This window comes from Squalius cephalus, assembly GCF_949319135.1.
Source record: "Squalius cephalus genome assembly, chromosome: 2".
Lineage (NCBI taxonomy): Eukaryota > Metazoa > Chordata > Actinopteri > Cypriniformes > Leuciscidae > Squalius > Squalius cephalus.
The window spans coordinates 37,111,874-37,124,563 of NC_137123.1; the positions used below are offsets into that span (position 1 = coordinate 37,111,874).

Below are 12,690 nucleotides of genomic sequence, written 5' to 3' on the forward strand. Positions count from 1 at the left end.
AATGACAAAGTCCCAATGACATGATTGAAAGGCAGAGCTGATCCTGTGTGCCAGTGAACTTCTGGAAGGGGGAGAGCCTGCTAGCAGAGGTTCACTCAGCACGACAGGCTGGTCTTCAAGGAAATAGTGAACAGGACCACCAGCAAAGCACCTCGATTGCCTGTGCCAAGAGAAAGAGCTGGCATAAGATTAACAAAACGGTAAAATATTAAAAGTTTTGATGTGGGTAGAGTGATACTTTGGAATTTACTTATCAAAAACAATTAAAGTAAATAGTCCTGCTAATATAAATCAATTGCTGTGGGTAAATGATAATTATTGATTGTTTAAATGATTATGGATGTAGCAGCAATTTGGCATTTTGTTGATTTTACTGTAGCCTAACTGTACAAGCGATTTAAGTGAACTAAAGCTTTTTGGGAGCAAAAGAAAGCAGGAAGTTGTGCTATAAAGCTAATGTGGAAAATCTACAAGTATAAAAGATAGAAAGTGGAAAAATATATTTAATAATACATAAAGGAAGAACATTTGAATAGTGCACTATGGAACTACTGAAATTATGGGATTCTCATATCTGCATAATCTTGCTTGAGGAATCCACCGTATAAAGCACTAGAAAATAGGTGAAGTAAATTAGGGTCGAAAATTGGAGAAAATTTTAAAAACCCAATGATATTAGTATTATAAACGGAAAGAACAAGATGTTTTAAAATGAATGTCATGATAGAAATATTGAATAGGAAGGTAAACAAAGATTATTCACTGTAAGGTGAATCTACCTTAAAGGAACATTACAGGAAATTAAGATTTTGATGACAAGAGAGAAAAATATACATTTGGTTAGAACTGGAATATTTGGGGAAAATGGAAAGACATCTGTAAACACTGCAACAGTATAGTCAGTCTTAGCAAAGTGTAAGAAGAACATTCATGGACAAATTAAATATGAATTGTGTAAGAATGTAATTTCTAAAAATTATTATTTAACAACTTATATTTAATATATAACTGCTTTCTCATGGACTACTGGGATGTATGAGCATGAATGTATGTGTATGCACTGTATGTATGTCCTTGTGCGTTTTTCTTGTGTGCTCTGTTATCATCGTTTGGTACCAGGTGGTGATCATGTACCTTTACCGTACTACTTTTCTCTTGTAAAATTACGGGCCCCCACCCATAAGCTTCTCTAGCTTCTTTGGGGGACCCATTCACTATACCTATTTGATTGTGTTCCAATGACTGCATTATTATACTTTTGGTATTTTGTGAATAAATAAATAAATGAAATGAAATGAAATTAAATGAAAATTTAGAAAATGGCATAGAAGCAAATCCTAAAAGTCTTAATACAGTTATGGAGACTTATTTGGTGATAATGAAACTAATATTTTGAAAACTATTAAATAATATAATAATAAAGAATGTTGAAGAATATTCTAGCATTGGCTAGAAGGAAAAATAACCAAGAGATAATGGTAATATAAGATAAAATAATACATGAATAGGAGGCTAATTCCTCCTACTTGTAGTAAGAGTGAGTAATGAAAAATGATATAAAACATGGGTTATTTTAAACATCATCCTAAATTTAATGATAAAATTAAAAATGATAATAGACAGTATTTCTTTTTGAAAAAAAATAAAATAAATGTGTGCACATACTTGGCAGCAGAAACAAAGAGTGATATTAAATCACGAATACATGATGATAGCATATGGAGCAGGTAGGCCAATGATATTTAATGAGGGTCACATAAAATAGATTAGGATTGTGGAAAATATTGCAGTATCTGTTATATTAAAGTATTCTAATATGCAGAAAGAAGACTAGAAAGACTAGAAAAATTGGGAGAGAAACTGGAAAGGATGGTCAATCAACTTCTAGAAGAGTTGAGAAAACAACTTAAAGTTAATTTAGTATGTTTCCATAACAAACAAAAAGAAAATTAGCTCATTATGAATAACAGGTGCTAGTAGACATGGTAAAGTTGACCTGATTGGCACTTCTGGATGCAGGCTTATCATGCAAGTGTTTGAGAACAGCAAGAGAGCAGATGAGGACAAACAAGCTCTCATTATGATCCATGCAATAGCACCAAATGGCCTTGACTGAATCTGGAACCCTTCCAAAGAAGGGGGCGGAAATAGCATAAGAAGTCCTACAGTATATAGTTTGTATATGCCTCTTATTCAGTCAAATAGACTGTACAACAAGATAGACTGTAATAGCAAGAAACGGCCGCTCTGCATCCACCAGCACTGAGACTTTAGCTGGGGTCAGTTAAACCTTTTGGGAAATCCTGGTAAATATTATTACTTTATTATTTTAATGATTTATAATAAATAAATAAAATAAGAACCGTAGAACTAAAAGGACTATTATGAAGTGGGTGTTTGATATTGTAAACATGAATGTACTTACTGTATGATAAAATGTAATAATTTTATGTCATCTATAATGCCAAGTGTTTATGGTTTTTACTGACTGATAAATACATGTTGATTTAAGAAAACAAAATATATTATTGTAAATGAATAAAGAATAATTTAATTGTATTATGTGAAAAGGTATTATACAGTAACAAACAAATCAAGGAGACGTTTAGGGTGAGAACTCCTGATAAGACGATTTAATTATTGGGTTAATTTTTGAGGATTAAAAATGTGTGTGATGCCACCAAATACTGATGTAACAAAGTGTGAACCTTATAATGGGGATGTTAACATAATTTATAGTAAGAAATTACGGAAAATAATGTTGTTGTTTTTGCTTTTGAAATATTCTTAAATCTTTATGAATTAAAGAATTCATTGGCTTCAGTGGGCTTTGAATGTATATAATATTTTAAGGAAATTAAAATATATACTATGCTAATTAAAGAGGAACAACTCTTATGACCGTAGGGCATGTTAAAAGATGAACTTGTAAATTTAATTTAAAATATAAAAGGTTTAAATATGGACATTATTAACTTGAGAGATTGTTTGCAAACTTTACAATGGGAACCTTATGTATAACAAGGAATAAATTGATTTATTGACTTATATAATTTATGTTTGAACATATATAGTGTTCTCAGAAATTAAGGGAAACATTAGAAGGATTACTCTGGATACAAAGGTTTAATTACTGGGTTATTCTGATTATAGTAAATGTATGAAATGTAACCATAATTAACCAGATAAATAATTGTAGGATGTGATATGTTTATGCAACAATTACTACAAAAGGGGTTTGTTATATTTGATGGTACAGTTATGATATCTGAGAATCTGTTAATGCTTAAGAAATGATTACTGGATTTAGTGTAAGATATTTGAATGAGAAAATGAGTTGCTTGAAAATATTTGACCCAGAGGTTTGGAACTGGACGTTTACAAGCAATAATAAAAAATAAACCTTGTGCACTGTTTGAACATTGAATAAATTTCAAGACTGGTTCAAACCAAGGGGGATGTTAAATTTTGTAGTTGGGGCAAGAAAACCCATCATACCCCAGATACTAACTTTGTGCCCTAAAGACCCTAGGAGATGTAAGCGGCTCACGTTTCCACGTTTCACCTGGAAGCGCAACCGCTAGCTGGGCTAGGGGTGGAGCCGCGACCTCTGGGGAAGACCGGGTGCTTTAAGTAATGGATTCTTTTTGAGATCCAAATTGGCCTAATACATGATAAACAAGCAGAGCACAACGTTTTGCCCCTTGATAAATAAATAATTTTAATACAATTACAAAAGAAATATAATTGATTATTTCTGTTATGGGAACCAGAAAACAAAACTGGGTGAAATATTGCATGAACTGTAACAAACCAATCTATTTAAGAATTATGAACAAATGTCCATGTTATTGGTAAAGTTTGATGAAGTGAACAAAGTTTGTGCTACAATTATGAGAATGAAGGATAAAGAGTCAGGATAATTGCATGAAGGGGGTGTTGTATAATATCAAGAAAATGCAATTACCTGCCTCCTTGTTTATTGTAGATGCCTTTTTGTTACACATATTTAGCCAATGTATTGGATAGAATGCATTGCATTCAATGTTATTATTTATTTTGTTTGTAAAAGATGGCTTATATTGTTTTGGCATAGATGTACAGTAATTGGTTATGTATGTATATGTGACTGTGCCAACCCATGTTGAGAGGAGCAGAAAAGTGTGATTATGTGTGTGCACTAGACTCCTAGAACTGTAAATGAACTCAGCCATCTTAGTTGAGTTTACTGGAGTTCAAGGACATGAAGAAGTGGACTGCTTGCACCTGCCTGGAGAAGGATCTGGGAAACTTTGGAGGAGTGTCAACCAAATGTCTATTGAAAAAAACAGGAGTATAAAAGACTGAAGAACTGATTTGCCCTTCGGGATACTGATACGCCAGTGCCCCCGACGCCTAGATGCCCAGAGCTGAGGACAAGAAACCCCAAGCAGAAGAGAAGAAGCCCAGAGCTTACTACACCTTTGATTCAAGACGTGATTATTGTATTTTATACTTAAACGATGAAGTTTTATTTGCCTTTATATTTTTGTTTATTATAAAAGAAAAATAACCAATTAAAATAAATTTAATTGATTACAAAATCTGCCTACCGAGACTTAGATTTATGATGCTGGAAGACTTTTAATGCGAACATACCACAGGGGAGTCTTCTGACCAAATTGTAAGTACTTTTTGAATGCTTACGGTTTAGGTCAGATTTGACTTTCTTTACCTTACCTGAGAATAATAAATAAATAGGTAAAAGGTGTTAAGATTAAAGTACACACCGTAAAACAATATCTCCAAAAAGTCTTTAGTTTTATTATATCTATAAAAGAAAGATAAGCTGTACCGAGTCTTTCCGGAAAAAACCGAGCGTCTGGAGGCGGGCCGTGTGGGCGAAGCCAGAGTCATAGAGAGAATCCGTCGATCTGGGCTTTGTTTATAAAACATTCATCGTTGCATCCACTGTTCCTAACGCTGGGTTCTTTGGGAAGCTGAACATGGTAAGCTTTCCCTCACATCCAAAAACACACTTTGGAGACACTATGCAGCGCTGCCGATGATTTCCTGTTGAAGCGCGTTGATGTGCGCGGTCTCGCTCTCCTCTGGTCGACGTGTGCGCGGGCGAGCTTTTCCGGGAGAAATGCTCATATAAGGAGTTCCACTCTGGTCTACGTCATTAGATCCACGGTCGAAAAAAAGCCAGCCGAAACTTGTACCAACCCGGAAGTAAGATTTTCGGCACAGAAATTCTCCGTTATTCGTCCAAAATATTTTGTAAAAACTTTGGCCATGTTAAGCATGAGAATCCATCTCTTTAACACTGTAAACAACTCTGAATACATGAAACACCATTGTACCCCCCCTTTAATGAGCGAGTCATTGAGTCATTTATTCAAACGATTCGTTCAAACGGCTGATTTATTCAGAATGAGGCAGTTTATGAATGGGTAATTGAATCTTTGACTCGACCAATTCGTTCAAAACGCGGAATCATTCGGTAATGCTTCAAGTGTTCGTTGCTGTGAGATGCGCGATGGTTCTGCTGTGATCTTTGTTTTGGAACTATTTTCGCTGCAGAAACAGAACAAAAACAGTCATTGCGTCTAAAATGTAAGTGACTTAATTTTAACTATTTGTTTATTGAACTGTTATGAAATCAGTCTCGGTTTCAATCTTGATAGCATTCAGGAAAAAAGCACTCTGGTCGTGTGTGGCCTAGGCTATATATTGTTTTTTAACTATAATATGTTATAAATAACTGCGCGAGCCTCAACAGCGCAACATTGTTACCGCCAGTACATTAGGTAGGACTATATTATTATCAACTATAGGCTATCAATCGCCACTTACATTAAATAAAATAAAACAGAATCATCCTCACGTTTTCCTCTATGCAGGAAAAACCGTTACTTAACTATATTAATAAACTCAACATTTTAAATTTTTAACTCAGTATGTTTCTTTATGTTTGCTGGTATGCACATTTGTTTTGATTTCTTCCTTTAAAATCTATCACAGACACAGAGACAAGCAGCGAGAGCCTCAACAGAGTTACCAGAAAAAGCGACATTATCATCAATAGCTGTTTATGTAATAAAACCTGAATCATTCTGGCGATTCGATGCTTCACTGCTTATTTGACGGACATTAGGTCTGTCAGACTGGAGACATTTTTGCGGTAACGTGACCAGAAATATTTAAGACCTATCGAATCTGAATTTAAGACATTTTAATACTTTTTAAGGCCTTTTATTAGGAAAACTTTTTAAGGACCCATGGCCACCCTGATTAATTTCTCACCCTCATTCCAAACCCGTAAGACCTTCGTTCACCTTCAGAAAACAAATGAAGATGCAACCAGGAAAAGGCCCTAGAGGAACATTTAGTTCTGGGGGAACCAACCTGGTGGCTAGTTCCTATACCTAAGTTCCTAGAACAACCTGGTGCGAAAGCCCCTTTTGGAAGGACAGAAACCTCTCAGATTTAATCAAAAAAATCTTAATTTGTTTTCTGAAGATGAACAAAGGTCTTAAGGATGTTGAACAACACGAGGGTGAGTAATTAATGACAATTCTCATTTTTAGGTGAACTAACACTTTAGATTGAGATTGATAGTGTATGTGAATGATTTAGAGTGTGAATGTGTGAGTGAGAGGGTGTGTACATGTGTCTTTTGGACATTATTTTCTATAGGGATGTCCCGATACCACTTTTTCACTTCCGATACCGATACCGATGCCGCAGCTTTGGCTATTTGCCGATACCGATATCAATCCGATATTTTTATTTTATTCTTGAACTAATACTAATAATAATAAAATATAATGGAAGCACTTTGCTCAATTAGCCACATAAAAACTCACTAAAATGGAGAACAAATACTTCTCCAGTATATAGTCCACAACAACAGTTGATAATGAAAGACTGCCAGCCTTTATTCAAAAGACCTTGAGATATGTTTGGTAACCTGAATGCATTTAAAATTAATTTGCTATATTTCAGATCAATATATTTGTTTCCTTAAAATTTTAATTAACTTTAACTTTATTCTCATCTGAATTATAAATAATTTATTTCTGTATAAAATAATACTAGCCTACTTTTAAAAACACATTTGATTTTCTTTTTTATTCAATGTAGAATGTGTAACTTAAAAATAAACAGATTAGTGCTCTGTTTTAGGACAAGAAATGAAAACCAATGCAATGATGAATGTCCAAAAGATGAGATCATTTTTGCTTTTAAACAGCGTGTGTGTGTGTGTGTGTGTGTGTGTGTGTGTGTGTGTGTGTGTGTGTGTGTGTGTGTGTGCGTGTGATTTTGGTTGGGTGACAGTTACAGTTTGACAAGAGTTTACAGTTTGACAAAAGCACAATGTTGTGTTTTACACAAATATAAGTAGGCTAAACACTTTTTGCAGTTTTAATGATGTCCTGTATGAAAATGACGGAGTATGTTTTTATGTTTCCACTGTTCGATCGCGCCCGTGCCTCTCTCTCTCTGACACACACACTCCAGCATTGCAATCTTGACATCGCAGCCTGTTCATTTTGCTGCGTTCACACCAAACCAAACGCGAATAGAGCGTCAAATTTGCGTCTAGTTCGATGCTTGAACAGTTTGAATCCATTCGCGCGTCCAAAGCGAATAGGACACGCCGCGCGCGTATAATGATAAAGTGAGCGTTTGAAGCGATGTAGACGCGCGTTCAGAGCTAAGGCGGGCTACAGATTAGGTGTCCCTAAAGAACCCGCATATGCGCGTATCTAACAGTAACGTTAGTTCCGTATTACATTAATTAATGTGCACGCGAGATTTATTTATTTTTATACCGTGTATTCTCTGTGTAAATCCATGCACCGAACGTACGTTCAGTACGAATACGTACCGTTCCACCCCTAATGGGTATCGGATCATGGGTATCGGATCATAGGTATCGGATAATTTTTTTTCTCCCCTCCGATATCCGATCTAGCATTTTGGGCCAGTATCGGCACGATACCGATGCCGTGGATCGGATCGGGACATCCCTAATTTTCTACTCAGAATACTTACCAAACATCTCTTAAAGAAAGCAGGGGAGTCATCTCCAAACACAAGGGGTAGTCCTTGAAGGACAAGAGTTCGGACCTCAGTTGGCTCTGATAACTTGTGTGGGAAATACTTTTTTTTTTTTTTTAAATCCAACTTGTTAATTAATACATTATTTTTATGGAATTCTTAACAGCCTTTAAATAGTTCAGTACATTTACTAGATCAACAATGAAGTCTATTTTGGAATTTATACAGGTTTCATATCAGTCTACTTTCTTCTAAGATGTATCTATACATTTTTGGGACTTCTAACTGACCTTTGTTTGCTTCAGAAGGTTCATCAAGAGCTGACCAGCAACTCCCTTTTTGGCTCTGAAAATGTCCAAGAGACATGTACTATGTTGGTCAAGGGTCTCGTAAAATTCCTTTTTCAGGTTTTTACCAGCAATCCTATTAAACTCCATGTATATCTGAAAAACATTTTAAGGAGCAGGTAATGGCATGCGGAAAAGATATGCTTGATTATTTTTCAAAATAACATTGGATTCATTCCAGTCAAAGAAGTTACAACAAATTTGTATACCTAAAATAAACATTTTCATTATTTATTCACATTTAAAAGGATAGTTCACCCAAAAATGAAATGTTGCTGTTAATTTACTCAGCTTCAGGCCATCCAAGATGTAGACTTTATTTAGTAGAATATTTAAAAAAATGTTTAGCTGAAACTGATCAGATGTCGCTTTGTCATATTAACTTAAGGGATACTCTACCGAAAAATGAAAATTCTGTCATCATATACTCACCCTCATGTTGTTTCAAACCTGTATGAATTTCTTTCTTCTGCTGAACAGAAAGGAAGATATTTAGAATAATGTCAATAATCAGTTTTAGATACCATTGACTTCCATAGTAGGAAAAAAATATACTATGGAAGTCAATGGTATCTAAAACTGTCTGATTACTGACATTATTCTAAATATCTTCCTTTCTGTTCAGCAGAAGAAAGAAATTCATACAGGTTTGGAACAACTTGAGGGTGAGTATATGATGACAGAATTTTCATTTTTCGGTGAACAAGTATTCATAAGCCTTTCAATAAAAATAAAAACGATGTTATATGTAGGGCCCTATGAAATCCGTTTTATTTTTTCTCAAATTCCATTTTATTTTATTTTCAAATTTCAAATTTTTAGCCCTTTCGGATTTTTTCTTGTTTTCTTTTCACTTCTAAGCAGTATTGACCTTTAAAATTTTACTTACACAAACTCACAATTCAGCTTTTTTATTTAAACTGTTAATATATTCAGCAAAGCACATTCAAAATTCTTCAAAATTCAGCCAAACCTTCAAAAAATCTAATAGAATCCAAAAATAACAGTTACAAGGTAGGATTGATGAGTATTAAATTAAAGATTAAATTAGCTTTTAAATCATTTTTCACAAAGAATGTTTTAGAAAAAGATAAACCTCGCATATTTAAGCCTTTAAATCACTTTTATAAAAAGAATGTGTCAAAAAAGATAAACATTTACAATGATACTGACATTTACAAATACAAATGCATATTAGCTTATCTTTTATTACAATATTTATGCTGTTAAATCTACCTCAGGACATTGAAGATACCAACACACCAGCAAGTGACATTTCCAGCTGGCGTAACGTTAGATTATTGCGGAAGTTTTAAAGAATGCTCCGTGCATATAAGTTAGTGCATATAAGTTAGTCCATTGGCGCGTTTCATTGTCAGTGTGCAATTAACTTAAACGCATTTATACCCAGCTAACAGGGGACGTCCCCCGGACTTTTCGAACGTCCCCTTAGGTCCGCATTTGGTCCGCTTTGTAACGTTCCCGAGCGGACGTTCGGAGGACGTCCGCTTTGTAACGTTCGCTGACGGACATTCCGATGACGTCCGCATTTGGTCCGCTTTGTAACGTTCGTTGACGGACATTCCGATGACGTCCGCATTTGGTCCGCTTTGTAACGTTCGTTTACGGACATTCCGATGACGTCCGCATTTGGTCCGCTTTGTAACGTTCGGTGACAGACGTTCTGAGGACATTTGTCCGGGCCAGTGTGCGAACGTCCCTATTTCGTCCCTCACCTGCCATTTCCATGACAACACTTGCAAAATCCAGTCGCACATGCGTTTTCTTTTATCATCAGACCTGACAGCTTGCAACTCAGACAAAAGAATAATTAAACAAAAATATAAATGCAAATAAACTAAAAATATTTGAATTAATTGTAAAATTAAGTTTGTTAAAAATGTTAGTGTTTTAATGTTATGTTAAGATAATAAACTTAGTAACTTCTATCACTAGTTAAAGATGTAATCAAATCACGAGACTGTTTTCAGCGTTATAATTTAAACATCAAAATATGATAATTGATTCAAATATCATATTTTAATATGTGACCCTGGACCACAAAACCAGCCTTATGGGTAATGTTTTTTTTTTATTATTGAGATTTATACATCTGGCCACGAACGTGACTCCTAAACGAAGACCATCAGAGGGTTAAGGTGGGATTCGTGGGAAATGTACAAAATATCTTCATGGAACATGATCTTTACTTAATATCCTAATGATTTTTGGTATAGAAGAAAAATCTATAATTTTGACCCATACAATGTTTTGTTGGCTATTGCCACAAATATACCCGTGCAACATAAGACTGGTTTTGTGATCCAGGGTCACATATAAGCTACAATTTATAGGCTATTCATGCATGAAGAAAATAAGGTTGAATGCAGGAGCTCTAAAAGAATGCATCGACTTGAGGAAAACGGCAGCCAAGGAAAACGTGAAGAATGGAAAAGCACATTGCTGGGAAGAAAGTGGAGAATAACACAGGTAAGACAAATAAAATTATCCTAACTGTCCTATCCTATCCTATCAAACTGTTGGTCAGGCGAAGGTGACTGGTTTTATTCAAAAGAAGTTATTTTAGGAAAAATATTATTCTAATTATTGCACAATTATTCTGACTGATAGCACATGCAGCTCAAATAACAAAAAAAAGTGTAATATAGCTACACGGGGAGAAACAAGCAAGTGACGATCAAGTGCACCTAAGCGAGTGACGTCATTCATTATGGTACGCAGCATGTATCCATGGCAACGCTCAGCTGTAGTGACAGTTATAACGGTCCTCCTCAGACGCAGCCTTGTGTTTTCTCTTTCGTCTGTCTAAAAGGTATTTTTAATTTTTAAATTAGTATACATTAGTTACCGTAACCACTGTCCATCTTTAAATTATATGAAAATGTTACCTTTTAAAACGTTTGCTTAAGTTGTCTGCCGTGTACCGCTGCTAACCGTATGCTAACACTACGAAGCTAACGTTAATGTTATGATGAGATGAGACGACGTTATATTTAACATATATGGATATATTATATAGACATATACAATCATAATACTACTGAATGTGTTTATTTTGTTGTTTTAGGTAGGGAAGAATTGCTGGACTAACCCCACAGCTGACGGACAAACACACACACACAGCTGCCAGCGCGTTTGAAGACACACACACACTGAAAGAGCACAACACCTTTGTTCAAATAAAATACATTTACTTTGTTCCTTACAACGTGTGTGTTTTCTTTGGTTAGCCAGAAGTAAAATAAAATATAATGATATTCAGGGGACTAAACGCGAAAGTCCCCTAAACGTTCCGAATGGCCGCTGGTGGTCCTGTGAATGTCCTCTTGAACGTACGGAGGACGTCTTCGCAAACGTCCGCGGGACATCAAGCGGACTCCACATGGGGACGTTCGCACAGGCCATTTAGGGGACGTTCTGGGGACCTTTTTTTGTTAGCTGGGTACCTTGTCCATCCGTATAAAATAAAACATTTTACAGACAATAAAGTACAATTTACAGGTCTGTTACATTAACTTACCAGCTAACGTTAACTCCGTGGGCCTAGGCTATACGACTCTCTCCCCCTCCGCGCCTGATTCATGACCGCCTGCCTGATAGTGTCGCTGGGGGAGGATAACAGGAAATTCAGCGGGAAAGTTAAATGTTCTTACAGAAAGTTAGTAACTCAACCGTGTTTACAACTCGCAAATTATCTAAAAAATAAAGTATTTTAAAAGCAACTAAGCAAAATGTACGTATATTTTACAATTAACTTACCACTGAGTGTAGTCTAATGAGTCTTTCACGACGACTCTCTTCCCGCTTGCTTTACTGTCTGTCTGCTTGAACCGCTTGCCGGAGTAAAACGGGGAAAAAACATTAGAATAAAACGTGTAAGGCAATTACGATAAATGTGTTTAAATCTCTACGTTACTTACCTATTTAGCTTTATTTCAGAAATCTGCAAGTGCCTCGAGAGGACTGCTGCTGCGTCACACCAGAGCCGTTAAACATTCAGCAGGACAAAAAAAATATTTTACCGCCTTGCGTTTTAACCTCCTGGGACCCAGAAAAAAAAAGTTTTTTGAATTTAGTTTTTTTCCATGTCATCACACTGTTTAGATCACAATAAACAAATGGTAAAAAAACATTTTTGAAAAATAATATTTTATTCATACGTTATGCTATGTCCTCTGTAGTGGACGCCAGGACTAAGTTGTTTAAAAAATAAAATGACATGAAATTATATGTATAGGCAAAAACAATGGGATTTTTTTTTCAATCACCAATA

At 35.4% G+C, this 12,690-nt stretch overlaps 1 long non-coding RNA gene across 2 annotated transcripts in view; it reads right to left on the reverse strand.

Annotated features, from left to right (window-relative positions):
• Positions 1–12,425, reverse strand: part of LOC307150434 — a 35,083-nt gene extending 22,658 nt beyond the window's left edge. Inside the window, exons 1-5 of one of the 2 annotated variants that reach the window (XR_013819721.1) lie at positions 12,338–12,425; positions 12,177–12,250; positions 11,938–12,022; positions 8,340–8,492; positions 8,051–8,136 (exon numbers count right to left, since the gene is read on the reverse strand). This is a non-coding gene — a long non-coding RNA (uncharacterized lncRNA). Of the gene's footprint in view, positions 1–8,050; positions 8,137–8,339; positions 8,493–11,937; positions 12,023–12,176; positions 12,251–12,337 lie in introns of those variants that run through there. The other variant, XR_013819720.1, reaches the window with a different exon arrangement.
• Positions 12,426–12,690: the final 265 nt, after the last annotated feature.